At 37.6% G+C, this 14,767-nt stretch overlaps 1 protein-coding gene and 1 long non-coding RNA gene across 3 annotated transcripts in view; one reads left to right on the top strand and one right to left on the bottom strand.

The window, feature by feature from the left end:
• LOC106725878 overlaps positions 1-225 on the top strand; it is a 17,159-nt gene extending 16,934 nt beyond the window's left edge. The window contains exon 3 of the long non-coding RNA XR_001361879.1: positions 157-225. This is a non-coding gene — a long non-coding RNA (uncharacterized LOC106725878). The remainder of the gene's footprint in view (positions 1-156) is intronic.
• SLC25A21 (solute carrier family 25 (mitochondrial oxoadipate carrier), member 21) overlaps positions 1-14,767 on the bottom strand; it is a 541,855-nt gene that overhangs the window by 487,244 nt on the left and 39,844 nt on the right. The window lies entirely within an intron of this gene.

The following is a 14,767-nucleotide window of genomic DNA, read 5'->3' on the forward strand; positions in this document are numbered from 1 at the left end:
GCGGTGAAGGTAGGGTAGCAGGGAGGTGAGGGGCGGGGGAAGGGGGAGAGGGGGTGACAGGGACGGCTGGAAGGTGTCAATGGGGGCAAAAAAGGGACATATGTAATACTTTCAACAGTAAAGAATTTTAAAAAAACATACAGAACATCAACAGAGTATAAAATATTATTGATATACATACAAAACCATATATGTATTATATTTTATGCTGAGCTATGACAAAATAATGATACTGGCTTATAAATCCTGTTTTCTATGACAATGACATCCAAGCATTGACTTATGAAACTCTCTACATAGTTTGTATATAAAAAGTTTCTATTTAGTAAATAAAAATGAGTAAGTTTTTTTCTGAGAAATGTCATTACTTTCATCAAGATGAGCTGTTTCTTGTACTGAGTGGGGAAAGGTGAAGAATTTTATACTCTAAGTGGCTCACAGATTAAATAAGGCTAAGAGCCAGTACCAGTTAAATTGATTATGCAATCATAATGTGGACACATCTGGGAATTTATTTATTATCAGAAACTTATGTAGCACATGATTTTTCATTTAAAGAGTAGCAGAGCCTGCTAGCGTGGCTCAGTGGTTGATTCCCAGTCAGGGTACATGCCCAAGTTGCAGGCTCTATCCCCAATAGGGGGCGTGCAGGAGGCAGTTGATCAATGATTCTCATCATTGATGTTTCTATCTCTCCCTCTCCCTTCCTCTCTGAAATCAGTAAAAATATATTTTTTAAAAAAGAAAAAGAAAATCACCTACATATAGGGAATTAAAAGGTGTGAACTTTGTCATAGTGTATGTGTGTGTGTGAATCCCTGTGTATTCTCACTTTTTGATCTGTAAATTTGCAATAATAGAAAAAACATCTAAAATGGATAAAAGTATTACATCCTCAGTGTTCAACTTTTTGTTCCTGTCTCCATCCATTCTACTCCCCATACCCTAATTTAAATGGACATATTGACCATTTCATCATAGTCTATCACTTGCTTTACTCCTTTTTAATTTATCATCTCACTAAATGTACTCATCTCCTTGATTGAAAATAAGATAATCTAAATATATTCATTGTTTTTATCATTTTATTAAATTTGTCACACTTTGCAGAAGCATAGTTTGGGTCACAGTTTCCTTACCTATAAATTAAGAAGTTTCAATCAGTTGATCCCTATGAAATTCACAGCTTTGTAGATCACAATATATCATGTGAATGGGGGGACCTTTATAAATGCTTCAGACTGAGACAGGGATGAAAGTATGATGGTGTGAATTATTCTATCTTGCTTTTTTTTGGGGGGGGGGATTACCATAACAACTAATTCTGCTTCAGTTAAGCAATAAATCTCTGATCAAAAAGAAAAAGAAAGTATCTGAAATCATAAGTGTCAAATTTGAGACATTCCCTAATTTCTTGCTCCAATGAAATGTGATCTGTTTGTCATTAGAATGTGAAATACAAAGCTAAGATATATAAAGGCAATTTTCGCTTTTTGAAAAATCTTTTTATCCTTACCTGTCATAAAGAGTGATTATGAAAATAAGTGATGTTGTACAGTCAGGAGCCTCATGTGCTAGCCTTAGCTCTACTTCTAATTACCTGCCCAAGAGCATACTCACTTGGTTTTTATAGAGCTGGTTTGGTCTGGTTCCTGAGGCTTCTCTCAGAATGGGAGATAATGGTAGGGATTATACCCTCAGTGCTTCACAACTTTTCATATTGCAAAACTGCCATATACTAGTAGTTGACTAATTCTTTTTTATTGATAATCAGGGGTCTTCATGAAATAAAATCAAAACATTAAGTTAATAATATTTTGTCAGTTTTCTTGCAGAGATGTGAAAATTATTAATATTGCATGTCTAAAATGAACATAGCTTAACTCCATATCATGAAAGTAAATGATTACAATATTATTAAAAATACTTTAAGAATATTTTTTATAACTTCATAGTACTCCAAGAACCAGCGCTTCTGACTTTAAGTTGACCTGTACTTTCTATGAAGAATGTTTCAATACTTGTGGAAAACAAACTATATAATTGCTGTAAAACAATAGCTTGTGAACATTAGTTCAGACTTTCTAACCATGCTCTAGGGAATCCAAGAGCTCATTTCCTGTGAACTTCTATTACTTATGTTTTATGTTAAGAGGTTTGCAAGGGCATTAGTTAGCCAGAAAACTAGTCCCTAGAGAACTTGCTTCATTATTAAAAGCAAAATAAGATACTAAGTAGCAGGAGGAAGGCAACTTTCCCATTCACCAAAACTACCTAATAGGCTTACAGAGAACAGGTGATGATCATCCCGTTCTGGAGTATTACGCACCTCCTCTTGAAACAGGGCATACATTGGCTCTTCTAAGCATGAAGGAATATTCCTCTTTTATTTTAAGAACCCAAAACATACCATGTACAAACCCAAGTTATGATAAAGATAAGGAAGGCACTGCCTGGTTGGGTTAAAAAGCAGAGGAAAAGGGGGTGATGACATCACTTCTAACCCCCTTCTCTCCAGGCCAGCCCCTGTGCTTACTCAGGCAGGATCAACTCCACCCACACCACCACCCCCAGCACCGTGATTCAGTTATATAAAGGACACACCATATTATGCTCAATCACTGTCAGTTAAATCTATGGCAATGAAAATATTTCACTCCCAAACAACTGATAATTGGTAATTGATAATATTCACAATGGAGCAATAATCTGAAGCAAGACTTATCATACATGTTACTTGGTTTTTAGAGACTATTGGAAGAGCCTGGATTCCTATTTTATGCCAAACCTCAGTATACAATTCCAGAAAAGAAGACTGCTAATTTTTCAAACAATGGTGAGTCGCTGATATAAGGAGGTTTTGGAGCCAGTGTGTGTACAGTATGGTGGGAAGATATCCAGCCTGGGAATAAGTAGATGTAAATTATGGTCCTGGCTCTGCTTCGAAATCTTTGAAAAATTGCTTCTCTCTGAGCCTTGGTGTTTTAAATTAGAAATCAAGGAAGTTGAGCTCAATAAAGTTTCTAAACTTTTATTCACATAAGCAACTTTTTTTAACAAAATTTACTAATGAACCCAACCTGTTAAAATGATGAGTGAACCTGCTCTGGTTGAAAAGAGCGCAGGAAACCTGAGCTTTGCCAATCACCTTCCTGTCTACACCCAACTCAGACTGCAAACCACCAACCTTTAGAATCTCTGAAGTTCCTTCTGTTACTCGATGGGGATGGAAAAGAAAATGATTAAGCAGATGTTAGTTTTTAAAGGCTGACAGTGATCTGTCTGAGGCTCTGGGAAAGAGTTTAAGATAGAGAGGGAAGAAATTGATGGACATCTCTCAGTGGTTCTAGATTCTGGCTGTCGGGGCCTGTTTTACAGAACCCCTTTTCTCTTGCTATCACTCACTTCTGGTTTGAAAAGCCAAAGCAGTCAAATAATAGAGTCAATTAGAAAGAATAGTTTTATTGTAATGAATGTCATATTATCTGTACCAGTTCACTTACCTCAGAAAACTAAATTATGTTTTAGGTGTAGGTTGCCTCCTACATTTTCTCTTGTATGTAATAAGTCTATTTTAAACATCCCTTAGAGAAACAACTAATTATAATCTCATTCAAAGATTAAATCCAAACGAAAACAAAATTAAGTCTGTTATTAAGAGGCAGTTTGAGACAATACTAAGCTGAATTTGCAGATAGCAAATTTCTACTACTAGGCATTCAGGAAAGATTTTTCTAATGGAAAACTAGTATGTTTCATGAGCTGAAAGCTTGAAACAAACTTGAGGACAAATAGTTAGATAAAAAAATAAATTTGTTTCCTTCATCCATTCAACAAATATTATTTGAGTACCAACAATGAGCTGGACAATATTCTAGATGTTGGAAATATAGCTGTAAACAAAACAGACAAAAATTCCTGCCTTCATAAGCTCATACACATGCTCATTTCATTTATTTTCTTTCTTTTCCTTTCTTTTTTATTTTATTTTCTTTCTTCTTTCTCTTTCTCTCTTCCCCTTCTTTCTTTTCTTTTTCTATCACCTCCCTCTCCCTCTCTCTTTCTCTCCTTCTCTCTCTCTCTCTCTCTCTCTCTCTCTCTCTCTCTCTCTGATATGAAAGAGAGAGAATGCAAGTTGTTTCTCCTTTCTTCCTCCCTCTCCCTTTCTTTCTCTCTCCTTGCTTGGAAGTGTGCCTTCCTCTAGAATTTTTTGTAATAGTCTGAGGAGACTAGGTTTTAGTTCTTCTTTGAATGCTTGGTAGAACTCCCCTGTAAAGCTGTCCAGACCAGGGCTTTTGTTTGTTGGAAGATTTTTGATTACTGCTTCAATTTCTTCAGTAGTTATCAGCCTATTCAGGTTTTTTGATTCTTCCTTGATGGAGTTTTAAAAGCTGGTATTTTTTAAGAATATGTCCATTTTGTCTAGGTTGTCCATTTTGTTGGAATAGAGTTGTTCATAGTATCCTGTATAATAAAAGCCTAATATACAAATTGTCCCCTCAGGCAGTTGATCAACTGGGAGTTCGACTGCTCGCTATGACATGCACTGACCACCAGGGGGCGGCGCGGAACATGGTGGGTGTCAGCCAGGAGAGAGCGCACTGCCCGCCCAGCTTCCATATGGCACTGCTGGGCAGCTCAGAGGCCCATTCTGTGCCCCAACCCACAGCATCCAGCCGTGTTCACCACATCTCCATGTGGGGACTCGGGCGCTGTGATTCAGGTGGAGGAGGGCGCATGAGGACCTGGGGGCCCAGGTGCTGCCCAAAGCCCAGAGGTCAGCTGGGAACAGCCCTTCCACACCAGACGCTGGTGCTTCAATCGCTGGCCAGGCCTAGGGACCGCACTCATGCATACTGTTTGGGCACTGGGCCTCTAGTTTTCTCATAATCCTTTGTATTTCTGTGGGTCAGTTGTTACTTCACCTCTTTCATTTCTGATTTTATTTGGGTCCTCTCTTTGCTTCTTGGTGAGCCTGACTAGAGGTTCATCAATCTTGTTTATCCTTTCAAAGAACTAGCTCTTGGTTTTATTGATCTTTTGTATTGTTTTTTTTTTGTTTTTGTTTTTTTTGGTCTCTATGTTGTTTATTTCAACTCTGACCTTTATTATTTCCTTCCTTCTGCTTATGCTGGGCTTTTCTTATTGCTCTCTTTCTAATTCTTTGAGTTGTAGGGTTAGATAATCTATTATCATTTTTCTTGTTTTTTGAGGTAGGCCTGTAGAGCTATGAACTTCTCTCTCAAGACTGCTTTCACTGTGTCCCATAAATTTTGGATTGTTGCGTTTTCATTGTCATTTGTTACCAGGATGCTTTTTCTTCTTCTTTGATCTCTTTGGTAACCCAATCATTGTTTAATAGCATGCTATTTAGCCTCCAAGTGTTTGATTTTTTTTCATTGTTTTTATTGTAGTTGATTTCTAATTATATGCCATTATGGTCTGAGAAGAAGCTTGATATGATTTCTATCTTCTTGAATTTGAGGAGACTTTGCCTTTTTCCCAATATGTGGTCTATCTTTGAAAATGTCCACTGTGCACTTGCGAAGAATGCATATTCTGTAGCTTTGGGGTGAAATGTTCTGAAGATATCAATTAAGCCCATCTGATCTATTGAGTCATTTAGGATTGATGTTTCTTTGTTGATTTTTTGTTTAGAGGATTTATCCAGTGGTGGAATTGGGGTATTAAAGTCTCCTACTATGACTTTATTGCTGTCAATCTCTCCCTTGATATCTTCCAGAAGTATTTTTATGTATTTGGTTGCTCCTGTATTGGGTGCATATATGTTGACCAGAGTTATATCCTCTTGTTGAATTGCTCCCTATAGTATTATGCAGTGGCCTTCTTTATCTCTTGTTATGGCCTTCACTTTGAGGTCTAATTTGTCAGATATAAATATTGCTACCACAGCTTTTTTTTTTTTTCATTTTCATTCACCTTAATTTTTTTTCCATCCATTCACTATCAGTCTGTGTGAATCCTTTTCCTGAGGTGGGTCTCTTGTAGACAGCATATATATGGGTCATGTTTTCTTATCCATTCAGCTACCCTATGTCTTTTGATTGGAGCATTTAATCCAATTACATTTAAGGTTATTATTGATAGGTACTTGTTTGTTGCCATTTTTAGTATTTATGCCTGTGTTCCTTCTTCCCTTCCTATTTCTTCTTTTTACAGCAGTCCCTTTAGCATTGCTTGCATTGCTGGTTTAGTGGTAATAAACTCCCTTAGCCTTTTTTTTGTCTGTGAAGCTTCTGATTTCACCTTTAATTTTGAATGATAGCCTTGCTGGCTATAATATTCTTGGATTCAGTACCTTGCTTTGTAACACTTTGTATACTTTATTCCATTCCCTTCTGGCCTGATGTGCTTCTATTGAGAAATCAGTTGATAGAGTCTAATGGGAGATCCCTTGTAGGTAACTTTCTATCTCTCTCTGGCAGCCTTTAAGATTCTTACTTTGTCGTTTGTGTTTGCCAATGTAATTATGATGTGTCTTGTTGTCGGTCTTTTTGGGTTCATCTTATTTGGGACTCTGTGAGCTTCTTGGACTTGTGTGAGTTTTTTCTTCCCAATATCAGGGAACTTTTCTGTCATTATTTCTTGAAACAGGTTTTCTATTCCTTGTCCAGTTCCTCTCCTTCTGGCACCCCTATTATGCTGATGTTGTTTCATTTGGTGTTGTCCCAAAGTTCCCTTAGCCAGTGTTTCTCAACCTTCCTAATGCCGCGACCCTTTAATACAGTTGCTCATGTTGTGGTGACCCCCAACCATAAAATTATTTTCGTTGCTACTTCATAACTGTAATTTTGCTACTGTTATGAATTGTAATGTAAATATCTGAAATGCAGGATGTATTTTCATTGTTCGCGACCCACAGGTTGAGAACCGCTGCTGACTCTCCTCTTGTTTTTTAAGTTATTTTTTTTCCAGTTGCTGCTCTGCTTGTGCGTTTTTTCCTACCTTGTCTTCTAGCTCACTGGTGTGGTCCTCAGGTTCTTCTAGTCTACTGTTGATGCTTTCTATTGTGTTCTTTATTGCAGATATGTCATTCTTCATTTTTTCTTGGTTTTTCTTCATTTCCTCTTTATTCTTACACATGTTGTTGAATTTGTCTTCCATCGTTTTCAGTGTCCTTATGACCATTACTCTGAATTCTTTCTCTGACAAATTGCTTGCCTCCATTTCGTTTACTTCCTTTTCCGGTGATTCCTCCTTTTCTTTCATATGGGGACTGTTTCTTTGTCTCCCCATTTTCACTCCTCTCAGGTGTCTGGTCATGTGGCTCACTCTCTACCACGTTAACCAAAAGGCACAAAATGCAACTTGACAAGACAGGACACAGAGGGAACAAAACATGAATGTATTCACAACACCAATAACCCCAAATAAAGGTGACCACCAGAGAAAAGAGAATTCGGGGAGAGAAAAGAGTTCAAAAATGATACAGAGAAAAGGAAAAAAGGTAAAAGAGAAAAGAGAAAGAAGAAAAAAGAAGGGAGATAAAATATACATACATGGGGAGAAAATTCCATAAAACCAACAACTAAACCAAAAAATGCAAACAACACACACCCAGAAAAAAGGAGGGGAGCTGAATCTGAAGAGGCAGAGCTTATTTCCAGAAGGTAAGTTAAAGGGATTGTATGAATGGGGAAATGGCCACGATTTAGGATAGAGAATGTAGAAAGAGAATGTGTGTATCAGAAGAAAAGTAAAAAACAGAATACTCAATAAATAATAATAATAATTTTTAAAATAATAGTAATTAAAATTATATATTAAAAATATATAACAATTTATATATATAAAAATAAAAAAAATTTATCCTTTCTTTAATCTATCTATCTATATATTCATCTATTTTTGGAAAGGAGAATAGAGTAGGGAGAAGATAGGCCTGAGTTTGGTGAGTGAAACTAATTAAGCTGTAAGAAAAGAATAATCAAGGAGAGGAAAAACAAAAGCATAAAATAAAAAAACTAACAAACAATCAAACAAACAACAAGAAAAAAAATGGCTAGTGAAGAAAGAGAAAAGAGAAGGATGTATGGACTCGGAGCATGGGAGAGTAAATTAGATATATGTGTAAGCCAACAGAGACTACTATAATAGTAATGCGTCAATAAAGCAGATAAAGATCAATTTTTTAGCAAGGAGTAAAAAGAAAGGAGAGAGAAAAACTAAAGCAGAGACAGGAGAATGAAAACATGATGAAAAGGGGGGAAGTGAGGAAGAAAGCATTGGCATAAAGGAAAAAAATGAGATAGAGTAAAATAATGATAAAAAATAAAAATAGAATGTAGAACACTAATCCAAAAAAGAAAACACAAAAACAAACTAAAGAACGGTTAAAAATAATAATAATAAATAAAAATAATAAAAATAAAATAAATAAAAGAAAAAAATTTAGTTTCTTAAGTAAAAGATAAAAAAAAAAGTGTACTAGTGAAGTTCATTCACTTTAGCTGAATATTTAATGTCCCATGGGGGCTGGTCTATGACCCCTCTCCACTGCTCTGTCTGCCATGTCTCTGCTTCCTGCTAGATAGTCAGCACTACGTTGAAGCTCCCAGCGATCTACTGCTCCTCTGTGTCAATCACCACAGCCTTGGTTTCAGCCAGGCAGGACCAATCTGCCTGCTTTATTTTTTCTGCCTGCTTTCAGTTGTATTTACATGGCATCTATTTCTGACATGGCTTCTAGGTGGCGGTGTTTCTGTATTAGTTTCTGGGACCAAATGACCCCTCAACCCAGTCCCCTGAGGGTATTTCGAATCCTTGTTTCCCTGCCAAGCTCAAGGCTGGGTGTGACTGCGCTGCTAGAAGGGACCTGGTCTTCCGGAGAAAAAAATGTCTGTTCAGGGTTGGAGGGATCGGACTATCCCAGAGCTGTCTTCCTGATCGTCTCTCCCTATTTTGTTCCCCAGCTTCTGCAAAACCACCTTCATCTGCACCACAGCCTCGGTGAGTGTTTGTAATTGAAAGACCCTGTGTTTAGTGAGTAAAAGCAAGGAAATTATCAAGACAGAGCAACCGCGCCCTTGCGCGTCTCTCCTCCCTGCACTGCACGGCCTGTGCAGAAGTTCAGGCTGCCTTTCTTGGCGCAGCCTCCCACGGCTGTGGGCTTAGATCTAGAGTTCCCTGCTGCCAGCAGCCCTGTGGACCCCCTTCCACAGTCGAGCGCTACACATGTCCCCAAGGGGTGCGGTGTTGGTGCTGCACCAACACCGCATCCCTTGCACAGTCACAGCTGTGCGCGTTTCTCCCTCCAGCCCAAATCCCCGATCCCACCTCTCTCCAGGCGACCTCTGACCTTTCTGTCCAAGATTATCTCTCCAGCTGTGTTTAATTCACCAATTCCAGGTGGATGTTATTCAATTCAGCTGTTTCTTCTACCTGCTCCGTGAGAAGGCACCGGACCCATCTGCCTATTCAGCCACCATTTTGTCTCCCCCCGGACAAACTTTTTAGGTGCCTGTGGCCAGGGAGGGTGGAGTCTCGGTGTTTATGGGTTCGAAGCTGAGGCAGCTGGTCCCTGGCCTATGTGGCTGTAGGGTCCCAGGTGGTGTCTGAGGTCTCCCGAGTGGAGGTGAGGCTGGGCTCCCAGTCACAGCTGCTCTCCCCTTCAAGATGGCTTGGTCTCTGCGGCAGAGCCGGCGGCCCCGGGAGAGATTTCAGCAGTCGTAGAGGCTGCCTGGCCAGGGGAGCCTGGTCCGCCAGCCCCCAACAGTCCTGTGGAATAGAGCTGTTCCTCACTCACACACACACCCACGCCCCACACTTCCACACACTCCCCTTTCGCTCTCTCACTCACTCACACTCTCTTCCTCACTGCTGTCCCATCGGCTGCCATCTTAGATCTCCTTGGTAATAGGGCTTTTACTATGCAAATGGGAATCATATTCTAGGGAAATCGGGGAAAATTAAAGTAACCTACATCCCTTGACCTTATGAAACAGAAACTCCTCTATGCATTCTTTCTTTTTTGAGTAACTGTATTTTAGATTCTCTTTGTTATGGCAGCTTAGATTATACTCTAATTAACACAAGTTCCTTCTACCTTATTAATTGTAAAAAATGAAAACAAAAATATAGGAATTAGATGCAAAGAGACAACACCCAATAAGAACCTCTGTCTTGGTGCTTTAAGGGCTAACATCCCCAGGGAGTCTTAATTCTAGCTCAGTTCTCAGTGTCAAGTCACACTAAGAAAGCTCCATCATGTGATTCTGAGGGTTTCCACACACACATCAGACAGATCAGATTTCAACAGCCAAAAGAAATTTCAGCAGGAGGCTGAAGTCATTCACCATACCCATATAGTAGCTATGGCCATCTACTAGTTTCTGTTACATGGAGCTTAAAAACACACCTTTATGTCCTACCACACAAACATTTCTACCTTGTCATTTTCTTTAGGATGGATTTGATGTAGAATTAACTATTTCTAGTCACTTCACTCTTTAATTCCATTCCTCATGATAATAAAATAGTGATAGAGTAGATTACAAAGACTGTGTATACAAACTGGGTGAATATAGACAAAAATATATAGTTTATATGTAGGCACAAACCAATTATATTTGATCAATGATATTGCCTTTTTTCCTTAGAATCTTTTCTCTAGTTATTTGGAGAATACCATATATAATTATTAAATCTTATGCTTTGAACTAATAATGCTAAATTTCACTCTTATATTCATTATATTTTATACCAGCTTGTATTTTGCTACTAAAGTGAAAGCTATTTATGAGTCAAACATGAACAATACATGTATATATATATTAATAATCCAGGTAATTAAGCATCAAAAGTGGTAGAGAAAAAGAAACATTAAACATGGTGATGTAATAAAAATGTTTAGCATGTCTCGACATTCCATTTTTCTTCAGACTTTTGTTTGCTTTTCTTCCTAAGTACCATAATAAAACATAAAGTTACAATCAACGTGTGATGACAAATAGTCTCAGGGTTGGGTTTGCATTCTTCTAAATATATTGGCATTTGTAAGCTGGAAAAGATAGATTTAATCAACCACCCTCAGACAAAAGTAGAATGACTATTCTGGCAAAATGTTCAAACCACATTAAGCCCTGATTTGAAACGATGTTTGAAAGAAAGCAATGCAACTAGGACCAATTTATTTGTACAGCAACTAAAAACTGAACTTACTAGACATATTTAAGAGATGGAAACAATTAAATGCATTTGTTTTCTAAATAGACCAAGTATATTAGAAACTTCGAAGGTAAAAAAAACAACACAACACAATTTTACTAGACACTATTATTGGTTGCTGTGTAATACTTAAATCACTTTTCTATGGCCTTCTGAGGTTGTTCTAATAAAACATGCTATTTTTCAGAGTGATTAAGCAATATGTTTAATTTCACATTATCAATATATCATAGTTTCACTCTAATTAGCATATGGAACAACTTGAATAGAATGTCATTTTATTGGGAGGGTGTTATTGTTTGTTTTCATTTTGTTTTTCAGAAAATTTATTTTGATGCTTTCTCCTTTGTACTGAAATCAAGTTTCTATGGTATTCTGGGAAAATTATGTTAAGTGATTTCTTTTGGGTACATATCTAGACACTATAGGCACTTCAACTGAAGGCAAAAATTGTTTTGGCTCCAAAAGGATTGAAATAATGACATTTTTATCCAGAATAATATCCTGCCTCAAATGTGGGATGGCAAGATACCAACATATCATCAAGTCTTTGGCTAATATGTATACCCTGACCACTCAATCAAGGAGAGTTTCCTTAAGACCAAGTGTCCTAACTCTTTGGCATCTTTTCCCAGGGCCATATCCTGACAAGCCTGGCTACAAAAGGTTGCTATTTACACACCATAATGAAGCACAGGTCCCAGAGGGCAGCACTGCCAAGGCCCAATGAAGTTGGCCAAGAATTGATGCTATAGAGCATTGAAATCAGGACAGTGTCCTTCTCAGTGCTCCTCCTCTGCATCACTAGTTTGTAGAAGAGTGTGATGAACACATGAATGAATAAACATCAAGAGGAATATTTTTTTCCATAAGGATCACACATCACTAGCAAAAGTATCTAAGGACTTCCCTTGCATGGAAGACATAGGAAGGACTGGTAGGAAAAGGAGAAAACTCACTGATTTTTAAATCTTATTATTGCATAACTCCAAAATACTCAAAGGTTCTTCTCAGGGCTAATTTGCTTTATGTAGAAACACTAACAATTCAAGTACACAGCACATTCCTAGCACTAGTTGCTCCTTCTAGAAATTCATTTAGGATTAGGAGACTATATTTGACTTTGATATTATGCCTATTCAATTTGCAGACAAAAGAGTTAAGAAAATTCTGCTGATAACTGCACTCAGCCTCAAGATATTTCAGAGACTAAAATATTGGTGAGACAACTAAAGCATGATTGAAACACCCAGTCTAATGAATTGCTAAATACCAGTATAAGATTTCATATGTAGCAAGTCTAAAGCACATTTTAATTGGGCTAAAAATTAATGAATGCTTCAGATACTATAATTGTAATTATTCAGAATTTCAACTAAAACACTTAAAGATTCCAAGTATTTTCTCTATTGAAATGTACATTAAGAATTAAAATATATTCCCCTAAGGACAGGAACAAGACAGGGATGTCCACTTTCACCACGCTTATTCAGCATAGTACTGGAAGTCCTAGCCACAACTATCAGACAAGAAGCAGAAATAAAAGGCATCCAAATTTGAAAGGAGAAAGTAAAACTCTCATTATTCACAGATGAAACAATATTGTACACAGAAAACCCTAAAGACTCCACAAAAATAGCCACTAGATTTAAAAAATGAATTTGGCAATGTAGCAGTATACAAAATCAACACCCAAAAATTGATGGCATTTTTATACACCAATAATGAATTCTCAAAAAGAGAAACTAAACAGACAATCCCATTTACCATTACAACAACAAAATTAAAATACCTAGGAATAAACTTAACCAAGGAGACAAAAAACCTGTACTCTGAAAACTACAGGATGCTGAAAAAAGAGATAGAAGATATAAACAAGTGGAAGAATATACCATGTTCATAGATTGCTAGAATCAACATCATTAAAATGTCCATACTACCCAAGACAATCTACAGATTCAATGAAATCCCTATTAAAATACCAATGGCATATTTCACAAAGCTAGAACAAATACTCCAAAATTTTATATGGAATCAGAAAAGACCATGAATAGCTGTAGCAACCTTGATAAAGAAAAACAAAGTTGGAGGAATCACAATACCAGTTATACTACAAAGCCACCGTAATCAAAACAACCTGGTACTGGCACAAGAACAGGCATATAGATCAATGGAACAGAACAGAGAACCCAAAAATTAACCCAAGCCATTGCGCTTAATTAATATTTGACAAAGGAGGCAAGAGCATACAATGGAGTCAAAACAGTCTTTTCAATAAATGGCGTTCAGAAAATTGGACAGATACAGGCAAAAAATGAAACTAGACCACCAACTTATACCATACACAAGAATAAACTCAAAATAAGCTTCTGCACAGCAAAAGAAACCATCAACAAAACGAAAAGAGAGCCTACTGTATGGAAGAACACATTTGGCAATGATACATCCGATAAAGGGTTAATATCCAAAATATATAAGGAACTTATACAACTTAACAAAATGAAGACAAACAATCCAATTTAAAAATAGGCAAGGACCTAAATAGACACTTCTCCAAAGTGGACATAAGGAAGGCCAAGAGACATAAGAAAAATGTTCAAAGTCACTAATCATCCAAGAGATGCAAATCAAAATGACAATGAGGTACCATCTCACACCTGTCATAATGGCTACCATCAACAAATCTACAAATGACAAGTGCTGGTGAGGATGTGTAGAAAAGAGAACCCTAGAACACTGCTGGTGGGAATGCAAACTGGTGCAGTCACTATGGCAAACAGTATGGAGTTTCCTCAAAAAAATCAATATGGAACTGCCATTTGACCCAGTGATCCCACTTCTAGGAATATATCCTAAGAAACAGGAAGCACAAATCAGAAAGAATGTATGCACCCCTATGTTCACAGCAGCACAATTTACAATAGCTAAGATCTGGAAACAGCCCAAGTGCCCGTCACTAAATGAGTGGATAAAAAAGCTGTGGTACATTTATACCACAGAATAATATGCAGCAGTAAAAAAAAAAAAAAATCTCTTACCCTTTGAGACAGCATGGAGGGACCTGGAGAGTATCATGCTAAGTAAAATAAGTCAGTCAGAGAAAGACAAGTATCACATGATCACACTCATATGTGGAATCTAAGTAACAAAATAAATGGATGAACAGGGTGGATCCAGAGATATGGAAGCAATGGAACAGGGTGGGAAATCTCAGATGGAAGACAGGAGAGGGTGGGTGGGTGAGAGGTAATCAACCAAAGAACTTGTATGCATATATGCATACCCATGGACACAGACAATAGTGTGCTGAAGGCCTGGGAAAGGGGTGGGGAGGCAGGGGGTGCAGGGGCAGGCTGGAAGAGATCAATGGTGGGGAGCGGGGAAGTGGACATATGTAATACTTCCAATAATAAAGAATTTTTTAAAAAATAAAATGAAAAAGAAAAGACAAAAAGAATCTACACTAATAAAAGAGAAACATGGTAATTAGCATACGACCGCTACCTTTCCCATTGGCTAATCAGCATATCCTTATGCAAATTAACTGTCAGCCAAGATGGCGGCTGGCAGCCATGCACTG

This window comes from Myotis brandtii, unplaced genomic scaffold, assembly GCF_000412655.1.
Source record: "Myotis brandtii unplaced genomic scaffold, ASM41265v1 scaffold194, whole genome shotgun sequence".
Lineage (NCBI taxonomy): Eukaryota > Metazoa > Chordata > Mammalia > Chiroptera > Vespertilionidae > Myotis > Myotis brandtii.